Source organism: Conger conger, chromosome 18, assembly GCF_963514075.1.
Source record: "Conger conger chromosome 18, fConCon1.1, whole genome shotgun sequence".
NCBI lineage: Eukaryota > Metazoa > Chordata > Actinopteri > Anguilliformes > Congridae > Conger > Conger conger.
The window spans coordinates 27,699,968-27,712,177 of NC_083777.1; the positions used below are offsets into that span (position 1 = coordinate 27,699,968).

The 12,210-nt window shown below is 44.0% G+C and overlaps 1 protein-coding gene across 19 annotated transcripts in view; it reads right to left on the reverse strand.

Moving 5' to 3' along the window:
- The window catches only part of LOC133117882 (neurexin-1a-like), a 366,671-nt gene extending 366,348 nt beyond the window's left edge, over window positions 1–323 (reverse strand). For 16 of the 19 annotated variants that reach the window (XM_061227383.1, XM_061227369.1, XM_061227382.1 and 13 more), the window contains exon 1: window positions 200–323. The gene's annotated coding sequence lies outside the window, so the exon portion shown is untranslated. Of the gene's footprint in view, window position 1 lies in introns of all 19 variants that reach the window. The other 3 variants (XM_061227384.1, XM_061227385.1, XM_061227367.1) reach the window with 1 other exon arrangement.
- Window positions 324–12,210: the final 11,887 nt, after the last annotated feature.

Sequence of the window (12,210 nt, forward strand, 5' to 3'; positions counted from 1 at the left end):
CCTCTAGAAAACCATTTCTCGACCTCTGTCCCATCTACCTCACTAAGGATGTTCTGCGAAGCTCTCCGATTTTTTTTTTTTTTGTACTAGAATCACTGCATCACTGATAGAGAAGAAAAAAAGCGAGATCTTCAGCCTTCCCAAACCCCCAAAACCTCAATTGTGATGAAAAAAAAAATCAAGGGTTAAGGTCCTTTACCTGAAATAATCTCCCCTCTGTCCTCTGAAAAAGTAGATTCTTTGGCCAAACTGGGAAGTAGCGGGGAAAATCCAGTATTATTCGAGAGAAAACGGCGCAATCTGTTTCCCCGCTGAGGTCCACCAGCGACTGTCAGGAGCCAGCGACAGCGGATCACGTGTCTCCATGTGCTGTCTGCGAGAGAGGGAGGTGCCGAATGCTGCAGCAGCACTGATAAATGCATATTCATACACGTTCTTCACACCGCCGTCAGTACCCACACATAACGTCAAACTCGGTTAAAACACTGACTTAATAAATCCATTAATTAATAAGCATATTAACTTTGGCAACCAAAAAAAAAAAAAGGATAAAAGAAAAATACCATTTATATTCTGGATGTGGACAAACCTGGGCTACTAACGGAGCGGCAGTTTCTCAATACAAGGAACGCGTCGCGCTTTGCCAGTAGGTCGCTGGCCGTCAAGGCACGTAGGGTATTTTCTTTCGATGTACAAATGTATGATTTGGAGAACTATTCATGTTTTTATTTCATTTTAATCGTCGTGTCATTTGTATCACCTAACAGCAGCCAGCGTGTTAAACGTCTAGGTAAATTAACAGTAGGCTAGTTTTATTATAGATATTAACAGGTATGCTACCAGAGATGCCAAGGAAGCCCACGTTTGGAAATGTTGACAGATCCAACACTTAAATCCATTCGGTGAGAACAGGTCCACATTACGGAGTTCTGTTCAGTTGTTTTTTGTCCGCTGCGAATATTCGGAAATATGTGGGAAGATATTAGTGCACACTCGATTTTGTTTATTGTTCGTGTACCCCAACCTGCCTGCAGACTCGCGGCGCAAAGGCACTGGTCGGGGATCGATCATTGGTAATTTAGATTATATGGAGCACAATACACAAAAACGCAAAAACTGTGATTTTGGAACTGAAGAGTGGACGGGTCAATCGTGCGGTGTATTTAGAGGAATAAATCAAATTGATGGTGGCGCGCCGTGATCACATTACAATCACGGTGCGATTTCCATTCCAGATCGAAAGAGAGAAATCTTAAGCCGCCGAACGATCCTAGCTGCAATGCTACTTTCAACGCAGACGCCTGTGAACATTCCTAGATTTCGACTAAGGCCAGAGTGAGTACTGTGGGGTTGAAACGGGATCCTCACGGTCTGTAATTTCATTGTCTGTCGCTCACCAACAAGTTTTCTGAAACGGCGACATCATCACATAACCATTACTCAGATCCGAACGTAATACAGACCTATGGTGATATGAATGGCTTAGCCTGCTAAACACGTCTGGGTAAAGCATCCCACCGACTTCCCACGTGTAGACAGCCCAGATGTGTACCGACTGAACCCCTTCCTTGGGCTGCACTGGAGGTGGTAGTAGGAGGGACCAAAACACACCCTTACTCCTCTGTGTCCAGCGGCCAGTTGCACTGGCTACGCGGAAGCAGTTCCGCGTTCATGAGTTAATACAGAGTCTCCGTATTACTTCCCAGCTTATTCATAATTGCCCTCTGAATGCACACCAGCAGTCGAGCGCGACACAGCTGTCAAACCGGGTTTGGAGGGGGAGGCGGAAAACAGCAGCGTTCGCCCAGACTGTATGAGGTCCCTGCAACTTCGTCCTGGGAATGCTTCAGTACCATGGACAGCGGTAGCCTAGGCTACAGACAAGCGCAGCTGCGGTAACAAGGCCATCTGTTGACGCCTTGACTTCATCAAGCCTGTTTTGACAAATGTTCAGAATTTTTTTTTTTTCGTCTGGATTTTTTAAATGATTTGTGTCCTCACTTTTTCCTGTTTAATTCAGTCCCTGAATCCAATGCCAAGGGCCAGTATTTCACCACGATTGTGTCCTGCCAACAGGAGAGAATATATTATTTATATCGAACTAGCTATCAAAGACTGCTGTTTAATTTGGCTACTTAGGTAAATGCTATGGTAATTACACAGCGCCATATATGGCACAAAACTAAAACAGCTTAAAACAGCTTAGCAAAATAAAACAATTTAATATTACAATAAAGTTTTATTTTATAGCTAGTTCAAAATATGACTGGCATATTGTGGCCATTTTGATCAATCCAAAACAATCTGTGAATGCACTGTAAAGAAACAGTCAGGCCAAAACTGATTGGTCAAGGAGGTCATTTAAGGTCTTGCCAAGAAATCTGAGATGGAAGGAAATCCATTTCAGTGGCTTTCATGGGTGTAAAGTCCATAACACCCCTGGTGGTATGAGTAACATAAAATATTCAATTACTGTTTAACCATATGCACTGTGGGAATAAAAGCCATTACTAAATAATACTAAATACTAAAGAAATACAAAAAAAAAATGATGCATAATTATTACGGTGGGTATGTTTTATTTTTTAAATCACAAAGCATCTTCTTTGAATAACTTTTGAAGTGCTTCCGGGTATACAAAATAAAAAAATAAATCAATAAAAATACACCTCTTTCCCAACATGCCCTTGTCTGTTGTTGGTAGTGTTGAAAATAACTCTGGGGGGATTCATTCTCCGGGGGGGATAACATCTTGCATCCATACAGAAGTGATTGTACCTATACATGAGGGCAAAACATTTTTACACCGTTTTGTTTCTGTTTTGTTCTGAAAAATCAAAAGCTACGTATAAATATTTTTGCTACAAGCAGTTTAGAACTGAGTGCAAAAAGTGCAAAAAGCACTGATAGACGAGGCCCCAGAAAGCCCAAAAATAGCAAGCCCCGAGTTTCTCTGGCTCGAACAGAATGTTCCGGCGAAGAAATTACCCTCCTCCTTTAATATGATTGGTTGGCACACAGGCCCAGCCTGGGCGATTTGTCACAGAAGTTGAAACATTTTCAACCTGAGAGCAAAAGGGGGGTTCGCTCTGCTGCCAGAGGTCTGCAGAGAACCAGGCCTCCGCCCCCCGCCCCCCCCCCCCCCCCACCGCTCCCTATTTAAATACAATGGCTCCCTTTGTCACATTGTTTCTGGTGCAAATCCATGCTTTTTTGAATCGCAATTTTGGGCCGCGTTTGCAAAGTTACCCTTTAAGCCCCCAATTCCTCATGGTTCAAGGGAACCGGGGAATGAAGCAGTTGTAGGAAAGTGGCTCTCGCGCACATAACCTTAAATCACTGTTAACAGGAGGCTACTGCCACCCACGCTTTTACTCGTGAATGCACCGCCATAGTATGGGTCACCGGGTTCACATATGAGAAAATACTCAGCATAAAATCAACTCTGGTTCATGTATATTTTACACAGAGTGTACCCATAAATATCAAGCGTAGGCTCATATTAGTTCTGTCGGACTGCACTGTGCAGCTATGAATATGAACATGTACTAATTCACAGAAATGCTGTGTCCCTTTTGACCCCCCAATCTGCATCACTGTCCATAAATCTTTAACCATTAAACCACTTGATAAACTTGTCTCTGGGGACAAGGCTATGTTCTTATTTGTAATGAATCTTTCTCGCATACATCCCCTTGGTGAGTATGTGCATCTTTCTCCCTGGGTTTATGCTTAATCATGTCTCCTGCAGCTGGCCATCCAGCCCACACCTTCCCCACAATACACAATGCTTTTAAAATAAATATTTTAAAAAGCATTTTTCATGCTAGTGCTCTTATTCAGCTTGACTTATTGTAATTATGGTAATTCTGGTGAATCTGTACTTATTGACCCTGCTGCTTCTGTGATATGTAGGATCAGTTCCACAGACCCAGATTAAGCTGGATACTTGATGAATGTAATTTTGAATGGAGATTCTCATGACAAAACTCTATTTGGTCCAGGACTAAGCTTAATCTGTGTCTGTGAAACCGATGGTTTGCAATGTGGGAAAATAAGTCACCACCATCATCATGATCATCATCACCATCATCACCATCATCACCATCATCACCATCACCATCATGATGATGATGATGATCATCATCACCATCATCATCACCATCATCACCATCATCACCATCACCATCATCATCATCATCATCATCACCATCATCACCATCATGATCATGATCATGATCATCATCATCATCACCATCATCACCATCATCACCATCACCATCATGATCATCACCATCATCATCATCATCATCATCATCATCATCATCACCACCATCACCATCACCATCACCATCACCATCACCATCACCATCACCATCACCATCAAAATTCATCCGTTTATCCCATCTTTAAAGCAGTGCCCAGTATCTGTTGAGGTGAAGATGTTGCAGAGCGCCCTGAGTGGCTGAAACAGAAAGACAGAGGTGTGTAAAGGAACAGCTTTCCCTGTGCTCAGCAAACAGCTCACTGTGCAATGCAGAGGCTCCAGGACTCTCGCACATGGGATCCTTTAAGCATTCTGTAATGATAAACAGGTGGTAATAGAAAAGGTGATATTTGTCTGCTATCTTAATTAATTCCCCACTCTCCATAAACACAGGAACTGAGAACTTTTAAACAGCCTAATGGCATCATTGCTACTTCCTAATATATTTATTCATATTTCTATATGATTAAAGTGATAAAAGCAATGTTCCAGACATCTCTGCACCCTGTCGCAATCACCATAAAAACTCAAACTTTTTCATTGTCCAATGATTTTGTTAATTGTTTATAGATTTTTATGAAATGTTGCATACTTTATACAGTGCATCAAAATGAGTGAACATAGCTGATGAATGGTATAATATCAATTGAATATAATTCCTGTTTGTCTGGGGACTAACATAAAAATGATGATTTTGTTAATGGTTTACATCATATGCAATGTTTGACATCGATCTATCAATCTATGGCACCTCTGCCCCAATCTCTCCTGTTGTGCAGTGACCACACACGCAGGTGAATATTTTTTGGGAATGATACTTTATGTCAGAATTTTGAAAATGATGGATGTGGGTTTTATCGGGAAATGTTATGGTATTTGTGTAGTCAAGGATGCGCAGCTTCGTATACAGTACATGCACATAATAATGTACCGCATTTAATAATGTAACAGTTCGTGGCGTACACATATCTCAGATTAACATTTATTTTGCAACACAACATGAAACACCTGATTTGATTTATGTCTTTAGCCATGCAGATGTACGTATACCACACCATTCAGACACGTAATCACAGCACACAGAGCCCTGATTATAGTCCTTCTCACTGCTTGGGAAAACATCCAGAAGACTAAATATTCTCACCCCCACACCCGGTTCTGACAGATCAACCAGAAATCAGTTTTGCCAGCCAAATAAGGAGTTGGAGTCTTGCCCAAATTTCACATTCCAAATGGCCTCTTCTCCTGAATAACATCGGCTGCTTGTTCTAGTGTGCAGTGTGTAGTGTAGTGTGCAGCGTTGTGTGGTCATTTCCTACCGAGACACTGTGTTTCTGCACTACTCAGCTAGCATGCTGCTATCAATATGTACAATACATGTTATGTTATACATTAATAATTCATATCTTCATATTTACAACTTCCTGACACATTGCATTCTGGCCTGCCAATAATTATATTTTTATCCTCTGTACCTATTCAGTTATAATGGGAATTCACAATTCAATTCCACTCTAATCATCATCATCACCTTCACCATCATCATCACCATCATCATCATCATCATCACTATCATCATCACTATCATCATCATCATCATCATAATCATAATCATCATAATCATAATCACCATCACCATCATCATCATCATCATTATCATTATCATCATCATCATCATCATCATCACCATTATCATCATCATAATCATAATCACCATCATCATCATCATAATCACCATCACCATCACCATCACCATCACCATCACCATCATCATCATCATCATCATCATCATCATCATCATCATCACCGTCTTCACCGTCTTCACCATCATAATCATAATCACCATCATCATCATCATAATCATAATCACCATCACCATCACCATCACAATCACCATCATCATCATCATCATCATCACCATCACCATCATCATCATCATAATCATAATCACCATCATCATCATCATAATCACCATCACCATCACCATCACCATCACCATCACCATCACCACCACCATCATCATTATCATCATCATCATCATCACTATCACCATCACCATCTTCATCATCATGATCACCATCTTCATCTTCATGATCACAGCTTACTCATCGTAATCACAATTACATAAAAACGTAGAAAAATAAGTGATCAAAGTAAAAAAAACATTTCAGAAGACATCAGGAAATATTCCCTGTCGTGTGATTGAAAATGGACAGAACGTGCTGCTTGCTTTGGCCCTTTTCAGGCTCTGGTGCAGCGAGCATGCTGCCTCGTGTTGATCATTATCACGTGCATACATCAGGCTGTTTACAAGGAGATAAAACCTCAATATCACTGTCAGAATCTACAGCTGATAAAATCTTTTACAATCCACTCTGCCTTCTTAGCAATGGATATGGACAGAAATCTAGGCTTGGCAGTATTGAGGTTAACCCGTTCAATCAAACATACATTCACAATTCCCTCAGAAATCAAAGTACAAAAAGATACAAATGTACTCAGGTTGACCTAAAGAAAGCACTCATATTGTGAATATTGTGAATTTTACCTTTCAGGGTAAAATTGGGAAAATTTGAGTGTTCTTGTGAGCCATTCAAAAAGGGACATGGGGAGAAACAAATGAAGAACACAGTTCAAACATTACTGATGTTACGTAGCATAATTTCAGTCTTTCTCTCTTTCAATTTGTTTTGGAAGTTGAAAGCACGTATTTCACACAGAGAAATTCAAATGTGTTGGAAACCCAAAGCGGAGGAAAGTGATTGCCATTATTAAAGTGCACAGTTCAGAGCGAGATTTCAGACGGAGAGCAGCTCTCAGAAACAGTATAAAGCCAGCGATGAACACCCAGAAACAACTTTTGAATTGTGCATCGGGAGTGTGGAAAAATGATCATGAAACTGGATATTTATTTATATACCCCATCAATCCGGAGATGCCTTCAGAGGCAAGTGGCAGATTTCACGGCTGTGCCGTTCTCCGGAGATGCCGAAAACGAGCTCGTCGGATCGTTAGGGGAGGCAGAGACGAGGTGGTGGAGGAGCTGAGGTTTGAGACTGTGGATTCTCAGCAGAGACATCACAACCTCCCCCGAAGCCAGATAGCGCACCATGACTCTGTCGGCAAACCGTAAAAGCCCAATTAGCGACATATTGAAATCTGCGCGGTTTAGAGGAAAACTTGAAAAGGCTTTTTAGAAATTTGTACGTCGCCGTTTCTGGAAGCGTGCCGCTGGGTAATTGCTGCTAGCCTTACTCCCAAAAACACCACATAAAACAAACACTGCCTCTCCAGACACAAGCCCTGCACGATTATTTATCTGATGCTTTTCAGCAGGATTTTATCACAATAAATGACAGAAAAATGCAAGTGACTGGTTCCATTTTCGAGCAATGCAATATGCTTGTTTAGAATCAGGTAAAAAAAACCAACATTGTGAGTATTGTGTCTGCGTTACTGGGGAATGGACGTAGCACCTAATCTACGGCTCCATGCTGTTTATGTATAGGTAATATCCATACCGTCTGACAGGATGAGCAATGTGCTCTTCAGACGGGACTAAAGCACCTCTCTCACCGCGGCGGTGACTCATTCTGTTTCCTGTAACAAGAACACGCCGTCTTTGCTGCTCCTTATTTCCATCAGCCATTCAACAAAGCTCACAGCTCTTCCTTCTCTCTCTCTCTATCTTCCTTTCTTTCATCATTTCTTTCAGTCTTTCTTTCTTTCTTTCTTTCAATCTAGCAGTTGCTAGGGTAAATAATATAGTACCACCAGCTTGTTAATGTACAATCACGTGGCAGCCATTAAATGCGTAAAAGCATGCAGTCATGGTCAAGAGGTTCAGCTGTTTTTTTCCAGGCCAAACAACAGAATGGCAAAGAAATGTGATCTAAGTGACTTTGACGGTGGAATGATTGTTGGTGCCAGAAAGGGTGGTTTGAGAATCTCAGAAACTGCTGATCTCCCGGGATTTTCATGCACAATGTATCTGGAGTTTGCAGAGAATGGTGTGAATCATCTAGTGAGCAGCAGGTCTGTGGGCAAAAATGTGTTGTTAATGAGGTCAGAGGAAAAGGGCCAGTCTGGTAAAAGCTGATAGGAAGGTGACAGCTATGCAAATAACCACGCATCACAACAGTGGTATGGAGAAAGCATCTCTGAACACACAACACATCAAACCTCTAAGTGGATAGGCTACAGCAGTAGAATAATAAAAAAAAAAACCTAATAAAGTGCTCACTAAGTGTACATAATAATACATATATTTTTGGTATTGGCCACAATGCCTCCCTTACAGCCAGCCTGCTGGCTGGAGCCGTGCTCCAGTCTGTTTTGGTGTCTCCGATAACAGGTCTGAATGCTGAAATGTGTGCCAGTCGTCTCATTAGATTAGATCAAAGACGAGAGAGTGTGGGGTTTCATTCTGCGAAAAAAAAAAAAAAAAGAAATAACAGAATTAGCGGTGTAGAATAGAACTTGAATCGCCACGCATGCTTCACCATCAACGATTGCGCCGATTGTATTGATCCGAGCATAACGACTCTTAATTCCTTCGCTGCTTATTGACGTACGATTCTAACAGCAACGCACTCGACAGTGTGGATATTATACAGATGTCTCGTGTAATGGGGGAACGTCTTTGCTCCGTGCATGAAGCCGGCCTGCCGACGCTGGGGGCGTTGGGAGATAATCTCTTTAACGGGGCCGGTGTGTGCAGAGGGTCCTGCTGCACGCACGGGCTCTGATGTAGCGAGGGAGGAGTCCCGCCGTCTGGAATTGAATCTTGGCCCGCGCCAGCGCCAGCGGCGGGTACGACCAGCCTCTGAGCCCGCGGTGCGGGGTTAGCGGACGCGTCACTACGCACGGGGCTCAGCCCCGGCAGCTGCGTCCGGTCTCCGCGCGCGAGAGCGATTCCTCCCGCTCGAACGGGCTTCCGCTCACACCGGCTACGCGCGAAGCGCACTTCCCTGCCCGCGCGCATCAGCCGGCCGGGGCGGCGGAGTGGAAACGCCCCGCTCGACAGCAGGCTGGTGTCTGCTCTCTCGCAGCGGAGCTGGGGGTGCGCTGGAGCGTGGAGGCAGACCTGCAATATGGCTGGGAATGACAACGTCGAATGCACTTATTAAAATGAATTATGGGTGAAATTAAAAGTTGTTACGTTTTTCATACGAAATAATGAATTGCCTGTTATAGTTGATAATTGAGGAACGACCATTAACGGGATCTGTAAACATCCATTACTTCCTGGACTGGTTTCCCAGCTGAGAGTTCCACTTTCCCTCATCATACGAGCCAATGCCCCCCCCCCCCCCAGGCTCCCCCCTCACACAGGGGTCCTGTTAGCAGCCCCTGGCCTTTCAGGTGTGCCCGCCCTGAGGAACACCCCCCCCCCCATCCCGGGCCCCTGCCTGGCCCCGAGGGGGACCCTGCATCAAGGCTGACCAATTACGACCCCGGCCTCTCCCCCTACCCTCCCTCAGACCCTCCACCGGCAGTCCCAGCTGGCCACCAGAATGGAAGAAATGGCTCTTAAAAGGCTAGGTCACCGGGTCACAGCGAACGGTGGCAGGGAATACAGCGAACACACTCTCAGAAACATTAAAGATTGATTTTCTTCACTCCCCCCCGCTCTATTCACGAGGCCTTGGATACCAGGGGCCTTGGAGACGGACACCGCGCGGTTATATTGAGCGAGAAACTAACAAATATGCACACAAAATACTGATATGAGTGTGTGTGTGTGTGTGTGTGTGTGATTCTGCATGGGTGTGTGGGCATGGGAGTGAGCATCATTTGTGACCACACCTGTGTTGTGTCTGTTTGTGTGTGCATGTTTATGAGTGTGTGTGTGGGTGTGTGTGCATGAGAGTGAGCATTGTTTGTGACCACACCTGTGTTGTGTCTGTTTGTGTGTGCATGTTTATGAGTGTGTGTGTGTGTGTGTGTGTGTGTGTGTGTGTGTGTGATTCTGCATGGGTGTGTGTGCATGAGAGTGAGCATCGTTTGTGACCACACCTGTGTTGTGTCTGTTTGTGTGTGCCTTCATTAATATGTGTGTGCATGTTTATGAGTGTGTGTGCGTGTGTGTGTGTGTGTGTGTGTGTGTGTGTGAGTGTGTGTGTGTGTGTGTGTGTGTGTGTGAGTGAGTGTGTGTGTGTGTTATAAGCATATTTGTCTGTGCGTGCGGTCATGCTTGTGTATGTCCCCACGTTTTCATGTTGGGCTCTCATGATTAATTATTTTTTCGGTCAGGAAGTCGCCTTGGATGTAGAAGGACCTTGGGCCAGGAGGCTGCTGGGATTGGACATTAATCCTCATTAAGCCTCAGGACCTCGGTCCAGGACCTCTTATATCATCACCAGCTCCACCCAGCCCGGCCACGGCACCATAGACGCAGATACACCGCATCTATAGGAACTACATTTCCCAGAGGACACTACCCCCTGCTGAAACCCTCCGGAATTACAAGAAGAAGCAGAGGTGGTTGCTTGCTCTTGTAAGATAATAAAAATGAAAGTTTAGCCAACCTTTGGGGTCCTGGAAATTTACCTTAGCCACTAGGCTACCGGCAGCTCCTATTGCACAGGGAGATTATTTCTAACTTAGTAAGTTAGATAAAAAAGGTCTGGCAGGGAGAGTGGGGTGAGGTCCAATGCTTGGGGGTTGAGGCCGTGGATATAGGGCAAAAAACCTCAGATTACACGTATACCGGAGGTATGTACAGGTTTTAAATCAACAAATGACAAGCAGGTGAAGAGGAAAACAGGGTCAGAGAGCGACTCCTCAAAGTGGTTTTATCTGCCATTACAAAATAACAGTCTGAGAAGATTCTCAGGAAGACTATAAGGCCACCCGTGAATTTCTGAGACCACAGCCAGAAAGCATGCTAGCGAACACTTATCTTAAACTATATCAGCATGGTAAACGACATCCAGCCGTCGCCTGAGCATCGCGTGTTCTTCCGCGTTTTCACACGGGAAAACCTCGCGGACGCACCGGGAATAGAACAACGCGTTGAGCGGGATCGGTGGGACAGAGGCTGCCGGGGGCAGAAGCAGAAAGAGTCCAGAGAGCCTCGAGAGCAGCCGTGTGGCTGGCAGCAGCGGCGGAACCGGCGCGGATCTGCGGGTCGGATGTGGGAAGTGGTGATTAATGCGCGGCGATTTCCCTCAGCGGTTCGATTTCTCGAAATCTCCGCTGGCCGCGCGTGTGCCTCCGCTGCCAACGCGGAGAGGCATTTTAAAAATGGATCCTTTTTGGACCGAGCCGTGCGCAAGCTGTGCCCGGCCCAAACTATTTCATGTCCCGGCTGTTTCGAGTCTGAGAAACACATCGCGGGGGAATGATTTCTTATCGAATGCTTCTCAGCGCAAGCTTCCATTCAGAAATGGCCAAACTGCATAAATCCACCACAGAAGAGAAACAAACAAATATCCTCATTGCATGCCATTTTGTAGTACAGCCAAGAGATCGGGACAGGATTCAGTCAGTGTTTGTCTCTCATCTGTAACTTGACTTGTAGCTAAATGTGAGCAGTGGTCATTCCATCACAGTTTAGGAAGTACATCAACAAATTCAGTGATTATGCTTATTATGATGCTAATTATTATATTATAATTATGAAGAGTATTTGATTGAAGACTTTTTCCTTCAGCTACAGTAAAGGACAAGTGTTGTCTGAATGCAGGCCATAATTGCATTTTTCATCTGAATGACTCAGCAGTGTAATTCAGTCGTTTAAAAAATGATCATGGAAAAATGCAAATGAAAAATGGGAAAATGACCTTGCAATTACTGTAATTCCAACCATAGCTGAGATTTAAATAGCCCGTTTGTTGTCTTTTTTACATACAGGTAGTGTGATCTGTGTTTTCTGAAGGTTTCAGGTTTAAAAACAGGACCTCAGTCTCAATCGACTGAGCGAGTACATGGAGGTAATT